The sequence below is a fragment of the Cebus imitator genome, unplaced genomic scaffold, assembly GCF_001604975.1.
Source record: "Cebus imitator isolate Cc_AM_T3 unplaced genomic scaffold, Cebus_imitator-1.0 Scaffold117, whole genome shotgun sequence".
Taxonomy (NCBI): Eukaryota; Metazoa; Chordata; class Mammalia; order Primates; family Cebidae; genus Cebus; species Cebus imitator.
The window spans coordinates 7,242,276-7,267,994 of record NW_016107432.1 but is presented as its reverse complement, the minus strand read 5'-3'; the positions used below and the strand labels follow the sequence as shown (position 1 = coordinate 7,267,994).

The 25,719-nt window shown below is 47.9% G+C and overlaps 1 protein-coding gene across 2 annotated transcripts in view; it reads right to left on the bottom strand.

Annotated features, from left to right (window-relative positions):
• Nucleotides 1-25,719, bottom strand: part of JAKMIP1 (janus kinase and microtubule interacting protein 1) — a 177,033-nt gene that overhangs the window by 108,670 nt on the left and 42,644 nt on the right. The gene's annotated exons all lie outside the window — the stretch shown is intronic.

The window sequence follows — 25,719 nt, the reverse complement described above, 5'->3', positions numbered from 1 at the left end:
CACTCTAGGGATGGGCACTCCCCAGGCCCAGCCTGGCCCAGCCTTAATTAAAAAAAAAAAAAAAAGCCATCATGTACACAGCATTTTGCAGATTAAAATAATCTAGTCTCCTGCATATCACTGCATCAACCATCCCACCCCCGCTGAGAAGTTGCTTCTTGCCCCATGCTACCTATGAGAAACCAGAGGCTCTGAGAGCCACAGCCAGCCTGGACTTGAACCCAAGCCTTCAAAAGCCCATCCCACTGGTTCTTCCCCCAAACTACACTGCCTAGCAGAACAGCTGGCTCACAGGGAACTTCTTACTAACATTTTCAGATCATCACCTAACACCTTGGCAGACGCTCGTGTCACAGGACTCAAGAAATGGTGGGAGGGGGGCAAAAATAAGTAGTGAATGAAGTGTCCCTTCAACACGTATTGAGGCTGGGCACAGTGGCTCACACCTGTAATCCCAGCACTATGAGAAGCCGAGGTGGGTGGATCACTTGAGGTCAGGAGTTCAAGATCAGCCTGGCGAATGGGGTGAAACCTCATCTCTACTAAAGATACAAAAATTAGCCAGGCATGGTGATAGATTCCTGTATTCCCAGCTACTCGGGTGGCTGAGGCAGGAGAATCACTTTAACCTGGGAGACAGAGGTTGCAGTGAGCTGAGATGGCGCCACTGCATTCCAGCCTGGGCAACAAAGCAAGACTCAAAGTAAATAAATACATAAATAACATGTACTGACGTGCTTGATATCTAAATGCAGGCATCTGTGACTCCATATTTCAGTCTGCTTGAACCCAAAAAACATGGGAATATTCAAGGACTTCTGACAAATCGGCATCCTAGTGATAACATCTCCCACTGGGAGGAGGAATGAGGGAAGCAAAGTCATGACATCGAGGGACATGCTCGAAGGCACTTGGTGTCAGCACAGAGTGATCTTTTTAACTCCTCAAGGTCCCAAGAGGGCGGACCCACTTCCCGTATTTTCTATCTGAGACAATTCGGGCACCAAGCAGCTAAGTCCCTGTCCACGGTCACACAGCCAAGGGTGGCTCATGTCACCTGCCCCTTGCTTAGCTTTCCTTTTCTTGGCTGCTTTTCTGATTTTTTATGGTAATTAGCACCAGCCAGGAGCCACACTAAAGAATCTGGAATTCCAAGAAATGGCCTGCCCAGGAAAAATAAATAAATAACAAGGCCCTCCTCCCCACAACCCACATGGTAGGGGTCCTGACTACACAGAAAGCCCTCAAGAAACACTGGCAGAAAGCGAAACGCTGGTTACCAGCAGTGGCACTACCTGTCACATACCAGGCATTTAGACAGAGTTACGTTGAAGTTTGGCAAGCCCATGAGATTCCACTGACCACACCATTGTATAGATGAGGAAACTGAGGCTCAGGGAGGTAACGTGGGGAGCAAGGATTCCACCTGGCCCCTGGGATGCTGCAGCCTGCTCCCACCAGTCTTCCTCTGCACAAGGAATCAAACTCCCACACGGTGTCCCCTCTAACGTCCCCCCAGAGGGAATAATCACCCTTTCTCCTCACCCTGCCTGTCGTTTTCATGGTAAGGTACTGCCTGTTTCCTTGCCTTGCAGAGCCTCCCCCACAGTGCCTTGGAATCGAGTCACGAACAGCTCTGCCTGCTCCACCTGACAGGACACGTGCTGTGCCAGGTCCTGGCCTCCCCATGCCGACTTCCCCGTGGGCTCACCCCAGCAGGCTGAGCCACAGCAGCCATAGCAGCTGCAAGATGGCACAGGCTGGCATTTTCCTAACAGGCAGAAAGGTTTAGATGGCACTGTTCCTGTGCCTTTGCTGGGATTCAGGAAATTCACAAGGCTCTGGCCCACGTAACCTTAATTATGTCACACCTGATAACAGTTCCTGAAAAGTCGTCTCACACCCTGGGCGACAGCAGACATGCTAAGTAGGAACACCCTTCAAGTCCCTTGCTTTGGGAAGTCAGGAGCTGTGATTTGCTTAAACATTCCAGATGGCCTCACTCAAGAGAGGCTCTTTCTCAGCTGATCCACACTTTCTTGGCACCTGGAAGCAATGACCCCAACAGGGGACCAAATGGCTATCCTGAACGGCAGAGGCTAAAGAGCTACAAACCACATCTCCCAGACTCCGTTGGAGTTAGGATTCCGTACGTCACTTAGGTTCCATCACTCATTCAGTTCATCAGTCCTTCAATCACACAGGCCTGACCTGAACACAAATGAGAGCCAGGTGGTAATGGGGCAAGGCATCCACTTGCTGGTATGGGCCTGGTAGACAAGCTGTGCTCTTGTGCCAGGGGTCCAACCATGGCCTTCTCCTTCCTGGCTTGCAGCTGGGGCTGCAACCAGCCCTGGGACAGTGGCTCCCAAAACCCCAGCTCCCAGAGGTGGCAGCTCATGAGAGGCCAGCTCTGGGGTGACACGCTGGGGAGGAACCCTAAGCTCAGACAAGACTCTGATCCCCAACCTTCCACCACTGGCACCTACTTCCCTGTGGTCTGTCCCTCTACGTAAAGTAGCTGGACAGAGTGGCTTCTGTTATCTTCACCTGAACGCAGATGAAAGCTGGGGTACCCCAGAACCCAAGTTAATTCAATTTAATTTTTTATTTATTTTTATTAAAAAAAAAAATTTTTTTTTGAGACAGAGTCTCACTCTGTTACCCAGGCTGCAGTGCAATGGTGCAATCTCGGCTCACTGTAATTTCTGCCTCCCAGGTTCAAAGAATTCTCCTGCCTCAGCTTCCCAAGGAGCTGGGGTTACACCACACCCAGCTCATGTTTGTATTTTTAATAGAGATGGGGTTTTGCCATGTTGGCCAGGCTGATCTCAAACTCCTGACCTCAGGTGATCCACCCACCTCGGCCTCCCAAAGTGTTGGGATTACAGGCGTGAGCCACCATGCCTGGCCTCATCTACCACTTTGGATGCTGGTGGCTGCTTCTCATTCTACATGGTATGCTTAGGATGGTAGTGACTGATTGAGGGGTGGGCCCCCCACCTCACATGTGACTCCCTAACTGTGAACGCTGGGCAGGGGGCCATGCTGGCCGCTGGGGTTAGGGGACCCAGGTGCCTGGCCCACAGGTCTGGCTCTGCCGTCACCCAGCTCTGGGGTCTTGGGCAAGTGCTTTTCCCTCTTTGGACCTCAGCTTCTGATTTTGTGAAGGGAGGGAGCCCACCATTCTCCAGTGTCTAGCACACACCAAGCACTGCACTGAGGACATGTGAGCTGCGACCAGGGCCTGTGGCTGACCTGAGGTCAGGGATTTTCTTTATGGCAACTGCCTACTGAATCGCATCTTTCTTATTGCCCAAAGGATGACACCAGATGAGAGAAATAGTGTTCTACTAAGTTATCGGGGGACACTTTGTAATCCCTTTTCCAGCTAAAAGCATTATTTTCATTGTGTTAAATGTCTTGGAGAAGACAGATCAAAAGGAGATAAAAAGTCATGTATTTCTCTACCCCTCCAGGAGCAGTGGGGACAGAGGCCTTTACACTTGGTACCACCGTCACCCAGCGGGCAGACTTCCCTCTGACCCTGCAGAAAGACCTGAGCCACACCGTTGGAAGGAGCCTTAAGCTGGCCAAGGGGACCACAAATCAGCTACTCAGGAGGCTGAGGCAGAAGAATTGCTTGAACCCAGGAAGCAGAAGTTGCTGTCAGCTGAGATCATGCCACTGCACTCCAGCCTGGGCAACAGAATAAAACGCTGTCTCAAAAAAAAAAAAAAAAAGAAAAGAAAAGAAAAGAAAAAAGTGGTAAATGAAACCCTTCCTGAGTTGCTGCTTTACAAAATGAATATTGACTACAGTCCTTAGGACCCCCACAAAATTATAGCAACAGCACCTGTGTCCCAGGACCTGGCCTGTGAATTCCTCTTCTCCACTCCCAAGTCCACGCGATTCTCCATGTTAACTTGCTGGTAGCTGGCCCAGCCCTCGTCCACAGAAGCCAGGTGGAGAAACAGAAGAGCTATTTCTGCACCAAATGGAAAATCACCCGAGGACACTGATGCCCAGGACACTGACGCCCAGGACACTGACGCCTAGGACACTGATGCCGAGGTTGTGGACCCTCAACCCCTGCAGCAACCTCCCTGGCCATTGAGCAGCCTGGTGGGAGGGGGTGTTGATGGAGAAACCGCTCATTTCTGCCGTCAGGCTCTGCCATGGAAAGGAGCTGATGCTTCCTAAGGGTGTTAACCATCTTTCTCTCATTTTAAAAATCAAGTTTACTCCAAGGAAGAAACCTGGGAGAACACAGAAGAGGAAAAGGAGAAAAAGAAACTTATTTTCCATCCCCCACCTCCACCAGCTGTCAACATTCTACTGACTTCCTTCTGGCCTGTCTTTAAGGTAGTTTTACTTGGCTCTCACACCCATGTCTAGCAATCATTTTCTAGCTTGTCTTTTCCTCTTCACATCATAAGAATTTTCCAAGTCGCTCTGAGGAGTGGTCGAGGCCTTCCTACTTCATTCCTTCTTGGATTTAGGAACATTTTGGTTATTTCCAAGGATTTTGTACAGATTTAGAATTTTTCCCCATGGAGAGATTCCCTTCCCAATTCACTGGCCAAACGCTGCAAAGTTTCAAAGAGGCTTGTCCCCATGTGTGTCCGCGTGGGCAAGGGGAAAGGGAGCTCTGTGTTTTCACAAGAGTCGTTTCTCATGTTCTGTCCTTCCTGAGTCCAGTGCTTTGTAAATGACTGTGTTTTGCACCTCCAGCCAAAGTAGTGCATGAATCTGTCACATGACAGAAGTCCTACATACACTCGGCAATATGAAAAAGCTAAGGGATGTTGCTTTTATTTCATATTATTGGTGCTTTTTTAAGCTACCATATCACAGTAATCGAAATTCTAACCCTAAATCCTTAAAACATAGCCAGAGTCTCTGCTCTCGGACCTAAGAGGCAGCTGGCATTGGGGTCAAGCTGCCTTGACCTCTGGACAGGCACGGCTCTGCTTACTGCCACTGCCCTGAGGTTTCCAGGAGACGGCAATGGATGGGATGCTCTGGACACAGGCAGAGATCAGTTCACAGAGTGGGAGCAGGTTATGTGACTGATCCCCCGAGGGGGGCAAATGGCATCACAGGATTTTCAACAACTTGGTTTTTTGCAGATGAGGAAACAAAGGATGGAAAGGTTTAAGGGACATGGCCAACAATGACAGGGCCCAGTATGGAGTCCTGGGGCCCCTCACTCCAGCACTCGTGTGTGTGTGTGTGTGTGTGTGTGTCCTCTCATCTCTGACTACACTATCAATATAAAACAGAAAACTGCCTCGATGCCTTCTCGGGGCAGCCTGGTGGACTCTGGAAGGCTGAGAGTCAACGTACACTCTGGCTCTGCCTCACTGTGTGACTTTGAACAAGTTTCTCAGCCACTCTGAGCCTCTACCACCCACCTGTTAAGTGGAAGGCAGCACAGCTCTCCTCTGTGAGTAAGAGCTAAGTTAACCCACGCACAGCACCTTGCACAGCACCCGGCGCGTGGTAGACTTTGCAGAAAGCATTATCTGAAATTTTTGTTTTTATTTTCCTTTTGGATACATTCTGAAAGCCTTATGAACAGACTTGGGCTTCCTGACTTCCTATCTGAATCTCAGCCAGTTCTGGAATCTGGATGTGGGAAGCCTCCTTTGCCATCAGCAAGGCCTCGAAACTCAGCTGCCACCAACTCTTCTCTGGGGCCATGTCTGACCCCAGGCTGATAAGAGTCACTGGGTTCCTTCTGGAGTCATCACATGCCACCTCACACTCTACAATGGGACAAGAGGCAGGCCTGCTAGATCTGGCCCAGGTCGCACCTGGCCTTTTGTAGTTACGCCTCCAGCCCCTGGATATACTTTTCTTAATTTTTCAGTTAGTTTGGGCATCTCCCCTAGAACAGCAGTTCTCTCAGTAGGATCCTTAGACCAGCAGCATCTGCATCAGCTGGGAGCTTGGTGGGAATTAAAATGTTCTGGCCCCAACAGTAACCTACTGAACAGAAGCTGGGGGTGGACTCAGCAGTGTGGGTTTCAACAAGTCCTCTGAATGATTCTAACGCATGCTGCTCTAAAACAAATAGTTTTTTATTTAAGTGGAAAAGAAAAAGAACAGTCTCTGGTCATTAGGTAATAACAGAAGGCTTGAGGGACCCAGGCCAGGCAAGCCCCGTCTCTTCCATGCATTGGCTGATGGCTCTGGGTGAGTGCCTGCCCTCCTTCTCAGTCTCCCAGCCTGGAGCAGGGACCACAGCGTCTGTCTCACAGGCATTCCATGGAGTCTAAATGGAGAGGCCCACCCAGGCCCAGCTCAGAGCCTGGCAGTGGGAGGAGGCTCAGGAAGGAGGAGCTGCATCAGGACACAGAGGTCTGCTTTGGACAAAACATAGGCCTTCTGGCCTCCACATCTTGTATATTTTTAAAAGTGCAAATCTGATGCAAATCGGTTCTTTAGAAGCCCTGGCCTTGTCAGACGTTCCCTTCCCATTCAGGTAAAACTGCAATGCCACAACAAAAAGTTGAACACAGTACTACACTAAACATAGTTAACACCTAGATTCAAAGAAAAGCCCAGGCCTAGATGGCTGCAGATGGTCTACCAAATGTTTAAAGAAGAATTAATAGCCAACTCTTTCAAAAAGTAGAAGTGCAAAGAATACTTCTCAGCTTATTCTGTGAAGCCAGTACTACCCTGATACCAAAACCAGACAAAGATATCACAAGAAAACTACAGACTAATATTCCTTACAAATATAGATGTAAAAATTCACAACACAATACTAGAAAACCAAATCCTGCCATATATAAAAGAACCATGAGCAAGTGAGATTTATCCCAGGAAAGCAAAGTTAGATTAATATGCCAAAATCATTCCATGTATTATACCATATTGATGGAATAAAGGATAAAAATGGCATGACCAGTAAATAGGTACAAAAAAGGAGTGTTACAAAATCCACCAGCTTTTCATGATAAAAACACTCAATCAGCTAGGAATGAACAGAAGGGACTTTTACAACCCAGTAAAGAGCATCTACCAAAACCCCCCAGCTAACATCACACTCAACAGTGAAAGATGAACACTTTCCCCTAGGATCAGGAACCAGACAAGGATGTCTGTTCTTGCCAATTCTATTCAACACTGGACTTGAGGTTTTGGTCAGGGCAACTAGGCAATAAAAAGAAATAAAAGGCACCAAGATCAGAAAAGAATAAATAAAATTATCTATTTCTAGATGACAATGATCTTGTATATAGAAAACCCTAAGGAATCTACTAAATAAAACTATTAGAACAAACAAACAAGTTCAGCAATGTGGCAGGATACAAGCTTAGTATACAAAAATTAATTGTATTCCTCTACACTAGCAATGAACAATGTGAAAATGGAATAAGAAAACAACCAGATATAGTCCAGCAGCTGCAGGTACTTTTTGGTATCACCACTGGATCAGCATGATCATTAATGACAAATCATAGGAACAGCCACTAAGCATAGGCACTTACCCATGTAAGGCACTGAGCCAGGCCCTTTCCATGCAGCATCTCCTTCAACATTCACAACAAATGGAGCTCTCCCGATCTGACAGATGCAGAACCTCTGGGACAGAGAGGTAAAGCAACCTGCCCACGTCACACAGCTGATGAGTGGAGGCACGAAAATTTGAACCCTGACAGTTTGACTCCAATATTCATGTTTTGTCCCTGCCCTGAGCTCACACAGCCTTCATAGTCCCTGTGGTTCTTGGCCTGAGGCGCTCTTAAAAATATCCATGCCTAAAACAAATTTACCAAGTGGTCCCGGAATTCCACTTCTGCATTTATATTCAAAAGAATGAAGAGCAGGGTCTTGAAGAAATATTTGTGCACCATGTTCGCTGCAGCATTACTCACTATAGCCAAGAAGTGGAAACAATCTGTACTCGTGTGCAAGGCTGCCACAACAAACCACCACACTGGGTGGCTTCAATCTCAGGATTTTTTTCTCACATTTCTGGAGGGCTGGGCATCTAAGATCATGATTGGCAGGGTTGGTTTTTGTATAAGACCCTCCTTGGCTGTAGACCCCGTCTTCTTCCTGTGTCTTCACATGGTCGTCCCTCTGTGTATGTCCATGTCCTAATCTCTCCTCATAATGACACCATATTGAATTAGGGGCCATCCTGATGACCTCAATTTAGTTCAACCACCTCTTTACAGGTTGTATCTCCAAATACTGTAACATTCTGAGGTACTGAGAACTAAGGCTTCAACATATGAATTCTGGGGGGACACATTTCAGCCCATAGCACAATGTAAGTGTCTATCAATAGATGAATAGACAAATGAACTGTCATCTATACCTTCGATGGAATATTCATTTAAAAAGGAAGGGAATCCTGACACATGCTATAAGATGCATGAGCCTTGAGGACATTATGCTGAGTGAAATAAGCCAGTCACAAAAATACCAGAGGAATCAAACTCAGAGACAGAAAGTCAAATAGTCACTGCCAGAGGCTGGGGGAGGGAGAATGAGGAACTGTTGTTTAATAGTATAGTTTCAGTTTTGCTTAATGAAAAAGTTCTTTATTTTGAGACAGGGTCTCACTCTGCTGCCCAGGCTGGAGAGCAGGGGCACAATCATGGCTCACTGCAGTCTTGACTTCTCTGGCTCAAGCAATCCTCCCACCTCAGCCTCCCAAGTAGTTGGGACCACAGGCATGTGCCAGCATTCCCAGCTAACTTTTTTATTTTTCGTAGAGACAGTGTTTCAGCATGTTGCCCAGGCTGATCTTGAACGTCTGGGCTCAAGCGATCCTCCCACCTCTGTCTTCCAAAGTGTGGGGACTACAGGCGTGAGCCCCTGTGCCCAGTTGAAAATGTCCTGATAATAGACTGTGGGGATGGCTGCACGATAATGTGAATGTACTTAACACGACTGAACTGTACACTGAAAAGTGGCTCTGATGGTCAGTGTTACGCTGCATGCGGAGGATCTGTGGTAAGTGGTCTGGTCTGCAGCGGGGCACAGATGTTGGTATTTTTCTAAAGCAGCCAAGGTGATTCCAGTGGTGAAACAGGATTTGAACTCGAGTCTGAACTCCAAAGTCCTCACTCTCCCTACCATACGCTTGAGGTGACATGAGGAGATGGCATGAGAAACTTCTCTACCTCTTTAAAGGATAAGAATTTTTAAAAGACCAGCTATTGAAACATAATCGCTTATGAGCCTAACTCAGTTTTTTTTGAGACAGAGTTTTGCTCTTGTTGCCCAGGCTGGAGTACAATGGCACAATCTCGGCCCACTGCACCCTCTGCATCTCAGGTTCAAGCGACTCTCCTGCCTCAGCCTCCTGAGTAACTGTGATTACAGGTGCCTGCCACCAAGCCTGGCTAATTTTTTGTATTTTTAGTAGAGACCATATTAGTTCACCATGTTGGCCAGGCTGGTCTTGAACTCCTAACTTCAGGTAATACACCTACCTCAGTCTCCAGAAGTGCTGGATTTACAGGTGTGAGCCACCACGCCCAGCCCTAACTCAGTTTTTCTTTTTTTAAGGCACACATCAGTAAGTAACAAGGAAATAGTGACTGGATGTCCAAACAGAATATATCTGTGGCAGTCATGGAAATATGGAAGAATGTCTGGGCAATGCCCTGGTGAATTAAGAGCTGACACCAGGCTGGGCTGTGACTGACAGCCTCATCTGTATCCCCGGCTCTGCTGACCCAACTGTCTTCCATGTGGTCCTCAAGAGCTTCCCATTGTGTCACTCCTGTAACTAAATGGCTCCAAATGGTCCCCGGGCTCAGGGTCCAGCTCAAGCCCACTGGCCAGGCAAACAAAGCGCTAGCCATCTGCATCCACAGCTTCTGAACACTCAGTCTCCCCGCTGGGTCCACACCAACTCTCAGGCCACCTAGGTGTGCATTCTGTCTCCACACCTCCCTCTGCCCAGAGGGTCTGGCCTGGGTCTGCATGCTCTCCTCTCCTCAGCTCACAAGTCTCTCCCATCATCTGCTGCAGGGCACCCACCCTCTTGTGCTTCCCTCTGACATGGCCACCCTGGCCCCACAGGGCTGGCAATAGACTTGTTCCCACCCAACTCTTTATTCACTCAACAAATATTCATTGAGCCTCCCCTCTGTGTGGAGGATGCTGTTCTCAGCACGGGGAACACAAAACAGACAGAAATCCCTATCAGCCTTGAGCTCACATTTTCTGAAGTTTTGTTCCTTAGAAGCAAGGATCTTGTCTTAATCATCTTTGTGCTCCTACGACCAACCATAGTGTCTGGTACTAAGCAAGTGCTTAGAGAATAGTGAGTGCGGAAATGAAAATTAGGCCTGATCTCCATTGCTAAACTGTGCTCCACCGCAGCCTCCCAAGTAACTGGGATTACAAGTGCCTGCCACAATGCCTGGCTAATTTTTTGTATTTTTAATAGAGACCATGTTAGTTTACCATGTTGGCCAGGCTGTTCTCAAACTCCTAACCTCAGGTGATCCACCCACCTCAGACTCCCGAACGTACCTGCTAACTGGATTGTCATGAACCCCCAAGTTGAATGCCAGCTGGAGTGGAGTGATGTGCTGACTGTGGTGCATCGGCTTCAGACCAGGAGCAGGACAACTGCATTTCTCAGTGAGACAGCCCAGGAGGGCAGTTTACCTACAATCTCAAAGGCTGGCTCACACCCAGGACATTTTCCTAGCACAGAATAGTCACCATTTTGCATTTCTTTTTTTCCAAGCAAATGAGGGCTTCAAGCCTCTGCCTCAGGACTCCAGGAAACGCATACATCATTACTTTTCTCCACAGCCATTCAAGATACATGGAACACACTTGGAATCTAAATACTCTGTGTGGGCACAGACCCTGTGCCAGGCACGTCCTCCTTTTCAAGGTGGCAGGAGCCAATTTCTTTCACTTTTTCACCCAGTTTCATTCACCAGTTTCTGGTGCTATCCACTTGTGGGAAACAGAAGCGGGGAAGAAGGGAGGCTGCAGCCTGAGCTGGCAGGCGCTCCAACAAACAGCAGCCTCGTATTCTTGTTTATTTTTACTTGTTTATCAGTGTGGCTCCAACTCCCACCCGCACACCCATCACTTCTGAGGCTGCAAGGCTCAGGCAGCCTGGACCTTGCCTGCCAGCATGACCACAGTGTCCTCAGGCCTGGCCTAGAAGAAGCACTTATTTTATTTATGGATGAACGTCCATGCACAGGTGTAGAAAAAAAAAGAGTATTTTCTAGCCAAGGCATGGGGATTGGGTGTGCTGAGAGAGAGAAGAGTCAAGGAAGATATCTGGGTTTCTGGCCCAGGTGACAAGGAGGTAAAGGATTCCCTGTTTAATAAATGGTGTTGGGAAAACAGGCTAGCCATGTGCAGAAAGCTAAAACTGGACCCCTTCCTTACACCTTACACTAAAATTAACTCCAGATGGATTAAAGACTTAAACATAAGACCTAACACCATAAAAGCCTTAGAGGAAAACCTAGGCAAAACCATTCAGGACATAGGCATAGGCAAGGACTTCATGACTAAAACACCAAAAGCATTGGCAACAAAAGCCAAAATAGACAAATGGGATCTAATTAAACTCCAGAGCTTCTGCACAGCAAAAGAAACAATCATTAGAGTGAACCAGCAACCAACAGAATGGGAAAAAATTTTTGCAATCTACCCATCTGACAAAGGGCAACTATCCAGAATCTACAAAGAACTAAAACAGATTTACAAGAGAAAAACAAACAAACCCATTCAAAAGTGGGCAAAGGATATGAATAGATACCTTTCAAAAGAAGACATATATAAGGCCAAAAAACATATGAAAAAATGCTCATCATCACTGGTCATTAGAGAAATGCAAATCAAAGCTACATTGAGATACCATCTCACACCAGTTAAAATGGTGATCATTAAAAAATCTGAAGACAACAGATGCTGGAGAGGATGTGGAGAAATAGGAACATTTATACACTGTTGGTGGGAGTGTAAATTAGTTCAGCCATTGTGGAAGACAGTGTGGCGATTCCTCAAGGACCTAGAAATAGAAATTCCATTTGATCCAGCAATCCCATTACTGGGTATATACCCAAAGGATTATAAATCTTTCTATTATAAGGACACACGCACACGTATGTTCATTGCAGCACTGTTTACAATAGCAAAGACTTGGAACCAACCCAAATGCCCATTGATGATAGACTGGACAGGGAAAATGTGGCACATATACACCATGGAATACTATGCAGCCATCAAAAATGATGAGTTTGTGTCCTTTGTAGGGACATTGATGAACCTGGAAACCATTATTCTCAGCAAACTGACACAAGAACAGAAAATCAAACACCACATATTCTCACTTATAGGCAGGTGTTGAACAATGAGAACACATGGACACAGGGAGGGGAGCATCACACACTGAGGTCTGTCAGGGGGGACCAGAGGAGGGACCGCAGGGGATAGGGAGGTTGGGGAGAATAACATGGGGAGAAATGCCAGATATAGGTGATGGGAATGGAGGCAGCAAACCACATTGCCATGTATGTACCTATGCAACAATCCTGCATGTCCTTTACATGCACCCCAGAACCTAAAATGCAATTATATATATATATATATATATATATATACACACACACATAAAATACTCCTCTTTTTCTCTTTATATATATATGTGTGTGTATATATATGTATATATATATACATATATGTATACATATATATACATATATATACGTATATACATATATGTATACATATATATACACAGGAACACATCCCCAGGAAACAGTGGCCGGGTTTGCACTGACTTTCGCCACGACCTTAGAGAAGGGCCACTGAGGCTGGACAGCCGGTCAGGACCGAGCTGAATGCTGTGTCAGGTCTTTTTAAAATAAGTAATCTTTTTAATTACATACAATTAAATTAAAATGAGTAATTTTAATAAAAGTAAAATCATGCTAATCAAATTAAAAACATGAGAGTTTCCGAAGAGAAGACAAAATAAATGTTCACTCTCCCTGCCAGCCAGCGTGCAGGGCTTTCTCCCAGAGGGAGAGGACAAGCAGGGGAGGAGTGAGGTGAGCAAGTGGAGTGCCAGTGAAATCAGGGAATGCAGCCCAAGAACAGCAAGTAAGAAATACTCAATTTGGGACCTGAAACCAAATCGGACTTGAAATCCCAGTTTGTGATATACATGCTCAAAATGGAAGGGATGTCCATTTCATCTCTCTTCTGAAGATTAAAGAAACAGGGCAAAAAATTCCTAACTTAAAATTCAATATTTGTATCGGCTTATAAAGTCCAAAGTATATCAAGTTCCCTTTTTCCCCGCAGGGCCTTTTTCTCCTGATCTGGCCAGGACCCGGCACCTCTTGACCCCCTACCAGCACAGAGCAAGCCTCCTTTGCTACCGGGCTGCAGAAGATGAGGCCAAGTACTTCCTGCCCAGGCTCAAAAGCATCTCAGCAACTGCATCAGCTGATGGTCAAGATCCTAGAATCTCCCACCCACCTCCCAGCTCTCCCACCCACCTCCCAGCTCTCCGCACCCATGGTCCACCCTCCAGCCAGGCTTCTCCTCCTGCCTCGCCTCTGCACCTTCCACTGCACCTGCTTACCAGGAACAACACCCCCCTTGCCTAAATCTCACATCCTCCAAGGCCAATTACACACTCAATCTTTCAGCAAATACACCTGCAAGTTTGTGGAGTGCCTGCCATATGCCAAGCTCTGGAGAAGAAAGTGAACAACATAGGTACTGTGCCCCTCGGCTACTTCCCTACAGCACAAAACATTCTCCTCCATCAGAAAGACACATACACAGAGCATTCTCCTCCATCAGAAAGACACACACGCACACACACACGCACACGCACACACACACACACACACACACACACACACCCAGAGAGAGAAAGAGAGTAAGAGAGAGAGAAGCAAGTGCTGGCGCAGGCCCAATGTTCTGGGCTTATATGTATTAGCTCAGTAATCTTCATAATTCTTTGAAGGAGGTGCCAGCTTCCCCCCGACCCAACCTGCCGGTACAGAGAAGCAGAAACACCTTGGAGAAAGCAAGAGGCCTACGGAGACCAGGGGCTAGGGCTGGCCCCCACCATCAGCTTCTATCTAAAACCCTTACTGTGCAGAGGGCTTCTCAAGGACAGTGCCCACGGCTCATCCGCCTCTAGGTCCCCAGGGCCCTGCCCGGGGCCTGACACAGCAGGTACACATCCCTGTTTGCTGAACTGAGTGGTTTCTGCATCCAGGAATAGACACCCGCTTCTTAATCCCAGCCTCTGCGGCAGCTCCCACGGCACTCAGCCGACTCCTGACCTTCACAAACAGACCACGGGGCCAGCAGCACCGGTATCCATGTCTGTCTGGCTTCCTCTTTGAAACCCAACAGATTCCATCTGGGCCCCTAGAAAACTGCCCTGATGCCACAGGTAGGAAGCAAAATCTTTTAAAAGCACGTTTGAAAATGTGGGCATCTAAAATCAGCTTCCTAGACCATGGTAGGAAGAAGAGAGTGGGCATGAAACTTCCACATCCCAGCCTCAAGCCTCCCCACTTGAGCAAGGCAGAAATAATGTCTCCCACCAGAAGACACCCAGTGGGACACCTGAAGCAGTCAGCATTGAGTGTGCCCAGAGAACACGCATTTACAGCCCCACCAGTGGGTCACTGTCATCCACCAAAAGCAGAATGCCTGGCGAAGGCTGTTGGGATGGCAGCTCTTTCTCCCCAAGCTTTGGCTTCTATGTGGCCTTGTGCAACGCCCCCCAATACCTTCTCCAGTCCCCCGCTGTCTCCAGACTGTGGCCCAAGTACTTTGGCCTGGCGTTCAAGCTCCTGAGCTTGTCTCCTGCTCCCCTCCCAACTGTGACACAGCCATACCACCCTACACGCCAAAAATGAAAACAATGGCCACCATGTATATGTTCCATATAGGCCTCATTTAATCCTCTCAACAGCCCTATGAAGTGACTTCTATCATTATTCCCATTTTCCCTACGGGAAAACTAAGGCTAAGGAGTGTCTGTAACTTTTTCAAGATCTTAAGTCCAGCAATGGCAGAGCCAAGATGAAAGACAAGATCAGACTCCCACGTTCTTCCTCGCTGCACCACAAAATACCGCCTCCAAATCCCCACATGCTCCATGCCCTCTCTGGTGTACCTCCACGCCTCTGACCAAGCAGTTATCTCTGCCCAGAAGGCCCTCCGCTTGCTCAACCACCACCCTCACCACCCTAGACCTGGCCAACGCCAGCCTCAATGTCACCTCCCCTACATCCTCCTAGAGCCTCCCACCCCCACCTGGTTGCACTCACAGCACCGCGACCATCACAGCCGCATTTCAACTCAGAGTCTTCCAGTCCTCCTGGCTGGATCCACCTATTGTCCTGTCTGCTGTTCAAGTTCCTTAAAACATAGAGTTGAAGGTGGGTCTCCATAGCCTTTGAAGCTGGATGGCAAAGTGGCTAAAGGTATGGAGTGAGGCCTTAGGCTATTCCCTCCACCTGTCTAGATCTCAGTTTCTTCATCTGTAAATGGGATTACTAATAACCATACCAAACTCACAGTTTTGTTATGAAAATTAAATGAGACAATATAAGTAAAAGCAGTGAGTACAGTGCCAGGTACATGGCATTGACACTCCCTGAACATTGGCTGCTATAGTTATGATGACTTTTGCACAGTAACCACTGCAGGGCTCACCACCATGACTGATACATTCGACCACCTGATAAATGTCTCAGGGTTGGAAAAGAGAAAGGAAAGGGGGAAAGGAGGAAGGGAGGGAGAAAAGGAGAAAGGGAGATGGGAAGGAGGAAGGGAAAGAGGGAGGGGGGAAAGGGGAGAAAGAGAGAAAGTGAGAGAGAGCAGGGAGGAATGAAGCTGAATCAACTCGGACTAAAACTACGTAACCTGCAGATGCCGCTCTAAATGGGAGTAAAAAGGAGAAATTTCTTCTACTTGGGGCCATGACCCCCTCACTGTGACTCTGATCAAGTGTGCTCACTCAACCAAGCCTTCCTTTCTTCCTCTTTGGTGGAAGCTGCGTTACCTAAGCCTGCAGCCCCGGCTCCTAGAGCACCCCCACCACCAGACCTACCCAGCCCTGCCACCAACCTGCTGAGGAGCTGCCTGCTGCTCTGCATCCTATGTGTCAGAGATAAGCCTTGGCTTCAGAAGAGTTTCTGTCCACACGAATAAAAGGCAGGCAGTCTCTATGAGAAAACCCGACCTCCTATCCTGAGTCCTGGGAATATTTATGTGACCCTTTAACCCCTATATTTAAATACTAGGTCTTTGACCTCCGTACTCAACACTTCACTCTTGCAGTAGATCTTTGCAATATTCTCATAAAAGTGGGCATCCCGGCCTAGTGTCGTGCCTCATGCCTGTAATCCCAGTACTTTGGGAGGCTGAGGGAAGCGGATCACCTGAGATCAGGAGTTCAAGACCAGCCTGGCCAATGTGGTGAAACTCTGTCTTTTCTAAAAATACAATAATAATAATAGTAACAAGCTGGACGTGGTGGGGGGCACCTGTAGTCCCAGCTACTCAGGAGGCTGAGGCAGGAGACTCCCTTGAACCTAGAAGGCAGAGGTTGCAGTGAACCCATATCACACCACTGCACACCAGCCTGGGCAACAAGAGCAAGACTCCATCTCAAAAAAAAAAAAAAAGAAGTAAGCATCCCTTAGCGATTCTAGGAAGCCCACACCACTTAACCTGTTAACCTGAGCTAGGTTGGTTTTTCTGTAACCAGCCCCACCCATGCACATCTCCTCTACCTGCCCAAAGACTGCACAGGTCGATTCATACTCGCCCAGCAAAGGCCTCAAAATCAAGCTCCACCACACGCTCCTGGTGCCTGGCTCACCAGGGCTGACACCTGCTCACCATTCAACAGCACCCTGATTCCTGCTCAGACGCCCCGCTGTCCCTGCCCCTCAGCCTCAGCTCCGGGGGTCTTCCCCTGAGCCTGGCCTCCTTCACACAGACCTTGGTCACAGGTGGATCTGGGTGGGAATAGGAGCCACGCTGAGCATCAGGAGCCCTGGGATTTGAAGCCCCTTCCCTCAAAGCTTTGTGACCCTGGCCCTCTCAAGGCTTCAGTTTCGTGTTTTGAAAAATGAGCACTGGGACCAATGGTGTTTCCCAAACCTCAGTCATCAGGTGCAGCCGCTGTGACTTCTGCATAAAATGCATGCTTCTTCCTTTACTAAAATCAGTTTTCCAGGAGTATAATTTGCACTGTAAGAGTGTGCAGCTCAGAGGCCCTGACAATCTGGATAGAGAACATTTTGGGAAAGGCCACCACGTTTCTGTGTGCCCCTTGGCTCCTTACCTTTATGTGCTCGGTACTTTTCTTTAACTCTACTGACTTGAAAAACCTATATATTACACTTCAGCCTTATTCTAAGCAAAAATATCCCCCAAATCAGAGGCTTCATATGCTACATTTTATAACGATAAAATATAGTTATATTTTCCCTAATGCACATGAAGGTATTAAAATAAATTATGCTTGGCTACTGACACCTAAATTCTCACATGGCGACACCGCTGAGCACTGTCACTGAGAAACGAGCTACCCACTCCCTGAGGCCCCTTTTGGCTGGGAGAGTCTGGACCCTGCCTTGTACTTGTCACTGAGTCTGCCCAGGCCTTGTATGTAGCAGATGCTTACTAAATACTGGCTGCTGAACCAGAGCGAGAGTTCAAGGCCATCTCTGCAGCCTCCAAACCATCTCTGGCTGCCCAAATCCTGCCGCCCCTGGTGAGGAGGCACAGGCCGTGTCCAGCAGAGCTGATCAATGCTGCCATCAGGAAGGCACTGGCCCTTGCAGGAGGGAAGACAACAGAGCTGGACACAGGCAGAGGCGGAAGAAAGCGGTGAATCGCTGGACAAGCAGAGAGCCTGCGCTGGGGAGAGCTGCTCCTATTTTAGGCCACTGAGCTACTTTAATAATTCAGTCATTTTCACATCAAAACCATTGCAAGGAAAACCCCCTAGGATGTTAAATCTGTGTGTCCAGAAGGGATTTACCACAGAGTGTGAAGAGATCGGTCCCCTTCCAAGTTCCATTTCACAGCAAGCTAAAAACCGAACAGAAGCCTTTAGTGCCCTGAGCGACTGGACAAGAAATCTGTCAGATGTCTACAGACCTTTAAAAAAGGGGAGTGGGGGGAATATAAAAGGAAGAGAGTGCATTTTGGCCTTGAAAAAGACAACACTGAAAGGGCAGACACCAAGAAAATTAGTAAGGCTTCCAAGATCCCTATACACACAGCCCGCTGCACACAGGGACCGCACCCAATTCTGTAGCCCTGGCAGATGGAGCCCACTGCACCCCTCTTTCAGTTTACTCACTACCCAGCCCACTACTAACTCCCCACCCCAGCCATCATGAGCTGCAGACAGCGCCCTAAATATCCTGTTCTGTCTTCGCATCCAGTGGACAGTCTTTCCTTCCTCCCCCACTTGGGAAGTTCCTATTCATTCTTCAAAGGCCTGTTCATCCATCACCTCCCACAGGAAGTCCCCCAGAAACTCCCCCAGAGACCCTCTCACTCCACAAACCCACACAGAGCACCCAGGGAAAAGTGTGGGGTAGGGGGGTATTAGCTGGGGTGGTGCCAGAGCCTCGAAGGCTTTCTTTCTTGTCCTGTGAATAAAGGAATCTAAAGCTCATTCCCGAGCAGTGGGAAGACAGGCAGGAGATGCCAGCAGAAAACACAGCCCAGCCCAGCCTGCTGGGAAGATGCTTCTGCTGACAGTAGTGGGAAGTGCTAAAATTGGATCTGTGACAATGCAGTTGACTCTCTGGCATCAAAAGGCACATACATGAATGCCTGGCTAGAGCTTCCCTCCACAGTGACCCTGGTGTGCCCAAGAGGAGGACGTATGCTCTTCCTGAAAAGGAAACAGCATTCCCTCCTCTACACTCAACGCCTTTTAAAACCAGCAACCACCACCCACCAACACCGCCGCCAATGTTTACCCAGCCCTTACCCTGCGTCAGCTCCACTCCAAGCACTTTACATTTAACCCTCACGAGAATCCTAAAACGTAGGTATTTCAGAGATTTTAAAAATGTGGGAAGGCTAAAACGCTTGCGTGAAAGTCCACAGCTACTAAGCAGGACTCAAATCCAGGTTGTCTGGTTCCGGGGTGGGTTATGGTGGTTGGAAAAACGACAGCAAACTCTTAACTCACTCTGAAAACTTCATGCCCAGCGCTGCTACCTGATTTCCCCTAAAGAACCCATGGAGGATTTACACGCATATTCAGCTGCAGGGATGTGCATGGATGTCCTGTTTACAACAAGGAAAATAAGAAGCCAACTAAATATTTGCTAAATATCCACCAACAACCGCTTGTCCTATGGCACATTTATAGAACGGGATATTACCAAGTCCTTCAAGCTGAAACTCTATCATCTTAAATTTTGGTCTGTAGTCTTGTGTATCTTGATCCCCGAGTATGCTTGCTAAAATGCAGCCTTTCTGGGTCCCGCCCTAGACCTCATGAATAACACGGTCTGGAGGTGGGGTCTGGCAATCTTAAGTTTGCACATACCTTCTTCTGCACGGTAATGTGTGAGAACCGCTGCTGGGGATGAATGCCTACTGCCATGAAAAGGGTCAGCTCTGTGACTTCTGTCCCTGGTGGGGTCCTCTGTACCTAGAACAGGGCCCAGCAAAACAATAGATCTTCAAGAAATATTTGATGATCCAGAGAACCCATCAATCAACAAACTATTCCAAAATGATCTGTGGGCATTTCTAAATACCAGACCCATCTATGTGCTTCTTGGGAGCAGGGACCAGGAACATCTTCTCACCCTACCATGCCCAGCACAGAGCTAGTCAGCTCCAGGCGCAAAGCCAGCTCTCGGAAGTGGCCCGCCAACACAGGAACAAGTGAATGCTACTGTATTACACTGATCCTAAGTTAACATTTCTGAAATCAAGATTCGGCTCACATTCAATGTGCCATCATCATTTAATAAATAGCACTTTTTCCCATTTCTTTAGTGGCACAAAAGTAATGATGCATCTCCCAATTCACAGCAGCTTAGATTTAATAAAATGCAGTACCTAACAGAGTCCAGAATTCTGATTAAAAAGTTTAAATTAGCTGCCAACACAGCTAACAAATTGTTGTGCATTTCCTTTCTTATGATTTGCAGAAATAAATCCAGAGCCATCTGTTCTGAGAGTTCGGCTTCAGCCACCAGTCGTCCTGGTGACCCAGGGCTTAGCTGCTGAGATATAACTCAGAGATCTGATGCACATGGAAGGCTTTCATCTGTCTTCACCCAGGAAACATCTGACAACATCCGCTGGGGTATGGGAGCCACAATAGCTCCTTCATTGAAGGCTGTAGGATGTACAAGCGAGGACAGTTCTGGGCTAGACCTGGGTTACATCCCAGCTCCGCTGTCCCCAGATGTCTGGTCTTGGGAATCTCATGGCCACACCTAGCACATGGACATGGTCTGCCCTTGACAGGTGTTGGTCATGTTATAATTGTTCAGTAGACACCCACCTCACTGGCCAACAACCAGAGCCCTGAATTTTCTATAACAAGTTCCATACCTAGTGGTTTGAATGTGTCCTCAAAGTTCACTGCTAATCCCCAATGCAACAGTGTTGAGGGGGAGACCTTTAAGAGGTGATTGGGTCACGAGGGCTCTAACCTCACGAATGGGTTAGTGCCATTATCACGGGAATGCATTACTGATAAAAAGCTGAGTTCAGCCCCCATCTCTGATTTCTCTCTCTAACTCTCTTGCCCTTCTGCCTTCTGACATGGGATGCAGCAAAAAGGCCCTTGCTAGATGCAGCCTCCTCAACTGTGGACTTCCCAGCCTCCAGAGCTGTAAGAAACGCATTTCTTTTCTCTATAAACTACCCAGGCGGTGATATTGTGGTATAGCAATGCAAAACGGACTAAGACAAGTTCACCTGTGCTGGCTATTCCCTCTGCAGAAGGGGGTTCAGGATGGGAAGCTGGCCCACAACACAGGGTTGTCCCAAGAACCAAATGAGATTAAACTGAAAACTCTCTGAAAAGCAGCAATTTCTATGGTAATTCAGGTAATTCATGATATTTAGGAAGCTGCAAATTTGACGATATAAGAATCTTCAAATTTTCCAATCAAACTTCAGTGTACGCTTTCTATAACACTTACGTTTTTTGACTAAAAATCCATCATTTTCCTAACCTTTTCATGAGCCAGTGGCACAGACCATCACAACTCAGAACCAGGATCTCCAAGCTGCTAGAATCCCAGTTCAGCCGTCTTCCCCGGCATGGCTCTGGTCATGCTACCTAACCCCCGCTTTCTCCTGTTTAAACTGGCACCAATTGTCTGTGGTTTCACATTCACTGTGCAGATTAGATCTGCCTCTCCGTAAGCGCCAGCCATGAAGTAGCACACCCAGTGGGGTGTGAGTGAGGGACCACAGACTCCAAAATCTGATGAAAAAACTTAAATTAGACGCTGACACAGCTAACAGATTGCTGTGCATTTCCTTTCCTTGGACTCTGTTAGAAGCAGGGGTGTCTTGGTTTGCATCAGCAGCACTAACTCCTGATGCAACGGCTTTCTTTCTATGGATCACTTCATTCTCCAAAAGAACACAGCTTCTACAACTTCAGAAGAGTTATCTGGGCCCATTTCCAGGGCTATATTCAAGCTGTTGGCCAGCACTGTCCCTTTCCCTGTGTGAGACACGGGTCAAGTTACTCCCACTCTCTGCCTCCTCTCCTGACCTGGAATGCAAGGATGGTGAGAACGGATTGCCTCATAGGGTGGAGGACAGACCATGCTGTAGGTCACACAGTGCACGCTCCATACATCCCAGCTCTGCCCTGTGGACACTCCAGTCTTCTCACCCAAAGTCACAAGTTCATTATGAAGCACTTGAAGACTCAGAAACTTCTATCATAGGAATGGTAGTGGGATGGGGTAGTGTCTGCCTCCCAACCCATATCCATGTAGGAATCTCAGTGATGGCCACAGGTGAATGTGGCTCCAGGAGGGCTTCTAGGGGCAGGGCCCCTGCAATGTTCACCTGGCCACCCACAGCACAGGCCCTGGCTGGATGAGATGGACAGCAAATTGGAGTAAAATAAAGGGCTGGGGTTTGGGTTTGAAGTCATAGGTGAAATATGATTCACTGGAAAGAAAGGATGAGGGTATTCCACAGGGACTGGGGAGTGGTCAACCCCATCTTACAGGGCCATTTTCCCCCACCCCACCCCCAGCCCCAGCTAGTAGTCATCATTTCCATAAAGGAAGTCCATCTTTTTAGGTTAGGAAAGAAAATTTGGTTTGAAAGTTTCTTGGATAACTATAGGGCTATTCGACTGATCAATGAGACAGAAGAGAAAGTCCAAAAACAGAAACAAGGATGTACAGAGGAATTTAAAACACATGATGGCCTAGGTGCGGTGACCCACACCTGTAATCCCAGCACTTTGTGAGGTTGAAGCAGGAGGATTGCTTGAGCTCAGTTCAAGACCAGCCTGGCCGACATGGTGAAACCCCATCTCTATAAAAAATACAAAAATTAGCTGGGCCTGGTGGCATGCATCTGTCCCAGCTATTCAGGAGGCTGAGGTAGGAAGATAGCTTGAGCCCAGGAGGTCTAGGCTGCATTAAGGTATGATGGCACCACTGTACTCCAGCTTGGGTGACAGAGCAAGACCCTGTCTCAAAAAAAAAAATTTTTTTTAATAAAAAAGAAAACACATAATGGCAAAGAAATAACAGCTGACCAATAAACACTGGATTAATATTGGGCAAAAGACCAGCTATTCAGGAACAAATAAAACTGGATAGCCACCTAGAGCCTCACACCAAAACAACTTTCATGTGAATTACAAATTCAAATACAAACAGAGAAACCACAAATCCGCTAAAGACAAATACTTAAGGATTCTTGAGGAGGAGAGAAAATGTCTAATCATTCATAAAAGACAAAAATTTTATATCTCTGTGCAGCAAAAGCATCATCATAGAGCAAAAACATCAAACCACAAGTTGGAAGAAAAAATCTGTGACACATAACAAACCCCAGGATAATACTCTTAGTAGATGAAGTGGTTTCATAAGTCAAAATGGCTTTAAGCAACATGCAGGTGGAAAACACAGTATAAATAATAGAGAAACAATTCTCAAAAGAAGAAAATGCAAATGGCCAATACACAGACATGTTCAGCCTCCCTGGTAACTAAAGAAACGAGAACCAGGATACAAATTTTCACTCATCACATTGGCAAAGATTTTAAAGATTTGCTGTTGGCAAAGCTCTGGGAAAGTGCTATTCTCATTCACTCTTGGTGGGTACAAACTGGCACATGTTTTCTAGGGTGGCACTGGGCAATTTGTGTTCCACGTGTACTGCTATTGCTCATAGTTTCACTCTGAAGATCTATCCTAAGGGAATAATCCACAAAGATGGGCCTGGAAAGAGAGTGGTTAAATAAATCATGGTAGATCGAAACCATGGGGGCCTGAGAGATATTCACCACACCTACTGCAGGAAAAGAGGGTCACAAACCATTTGATCCCATTTTTCATGGAGAAAACCCCACATCAGACACTCACAGATGTCACAAACCTGATGATCAGGATTAAATCAAGAAAGTGATTTCCTTTCAGGAGTAAGGGAATTAGGCTATTTGAAAAATAAAAAAAAAAAGAGAGAGAGAGAATTCTTAGAAAGAGAAAGTGGAATGCTCCTAACAAGGACAGGGAAAGTAAAAAAGAACTGAGGAAACAGGAGAGGGTAGGTTCAGGCCAAGAAAACAGAGAAGAAATTAAGTCAGAGAGAAAGACATCAAAGGCACCCAGCAGGTAAAAGTCAAAATGTCAGGTTTGAGATGTAACTAATGGAGTTACAGAGTCCCCCCAAGTTGCTAGGTGAAGGAAAGTGCCAAAAAGCATACTGTTCTTTCCTCCATACCAGCAAAAACCAATTAGTGGATAAAACTGGAAGGCTATCCCATTTATAACCAAATCAAAAGGAGCCAGGAATAAATTGCACAGAATGTACAGGAAAGAGAAGAAAATATGATTTCTTTATTAAGGACACAGAAGAAAACTGAAGTGCAAACCAGATGGGATCACCCTGGAGCCCTCACTTCCCTCCCACATGCTGTGCTCCCACTCCGTGGCCCTGGACCCCTTCTCATTCCCAGCTTTTCTCAAACCCTCCTTTATCCTGGCTCCTGAAGCATCCCTCCCTCCAGGACCTGTCATCATCAGCCTCTCAACATGTTGCTCATTCCCATTCAAACAAAACAGGTCTCCTGTGAGGCCAACAGGCCAACCTCCACCCCTCCCTGCCCCTCTACAGTCCTTCCAGATGGTCTCCACGTGGCGTCTGAAGTCTGCACTGCCTCTTCACTTCCTGGAAAGGGGGCCTCAGCTCCCACACCTCCACTCACCTCCACTGACCTACCAGCCTCCACTCATCTCCCCTGACCTCCACTCACCTCCCCTGACCTCCACTCACCTCCCCTGATCTCCACTCACCTCCCCGATCTTCACTTATCTCCCGACCTCCACTCATCTCCCCTGATCTCCACTCACCTCCCCCGATCTCCATTCATCTCCCCCTGACCTCCACTCACCTCCCCTGATCTCCACTCACCTCCCCGACCTCCATTTATCTCCCGACCTCCACTCATCTCCCCTGATCTCCACTCACCTCCCCCGATCTCCATTCATCTCCCCCTGACCTCCACTTACCTCCCCAACCTCCGCTCACCTCCCCAATCACCACTCCCCTCCTCCAGTCTCCACTCATCTCCCCTGACCTCCACTCATCTCCCCTGATCTCCACTCACCTCCGCAACCTCCACTCACCTCCCTGACCTCCACTCATCTCTCTCAACCTCCACTCACCTCCAACCTCCACTCACCTCCGACCTCCACTCACCTCCTCTGACCTCCACTCACCTCCCCTGATCTCCACTCACCTTCCCTGATCTCCACTCACCTCCGCTGACCTCCACTCATCTCCCTCAACCTTCACTAACCTCCCCAATCTCCACTCACCTCCACTCGCCTCCCTCAAACTCTACTTACCTGCCCTGACCTCCACTTACCTCCCCAACCTCCACTCTACTTACCTGCCCTGACCTCCACTTACCTCCCCAACCTCCACTCATCTCCCCTAACCTCCACTCATCTCCCCTGACCTCCACTCACCTCCCTGACCTCCACTCACCTCCCCTGACCTCCACTCATCTCCCTGACCACCACTCACATCCTCTGACCTCCACTCATCTCCCTAACCTCCACTCACTTCCCCTGACCTCCACTCACCTCCCCAACCTCCACTCACTTCCCCTGACCTCCACTCACCTCCCAACCTCTACTCACCTCCCCTGATCTCCACTCATCTCCCTGACCTCCACTACCTCCCCGACCTCCACTCACCTCTCTGACCTGCACTCACCTCCCTCAACCTCCACTAACCTCCCCGACCTCCACTCAATTCCTGACCTCCACTCACCTCCCCTGACCTCCACTCACCTCCCCTGACCTCCACTCACCTCCCTTAACTCCACTCACCTCCCCGACCTCCACTCACCTCCCCTGACCTCCACTCACCTCCCTTAACTCCACTTACCTCCCTGAACTCCACTCAACTCCATGACCTCCACTCACTTCCCCGACCTCCACTCACCTC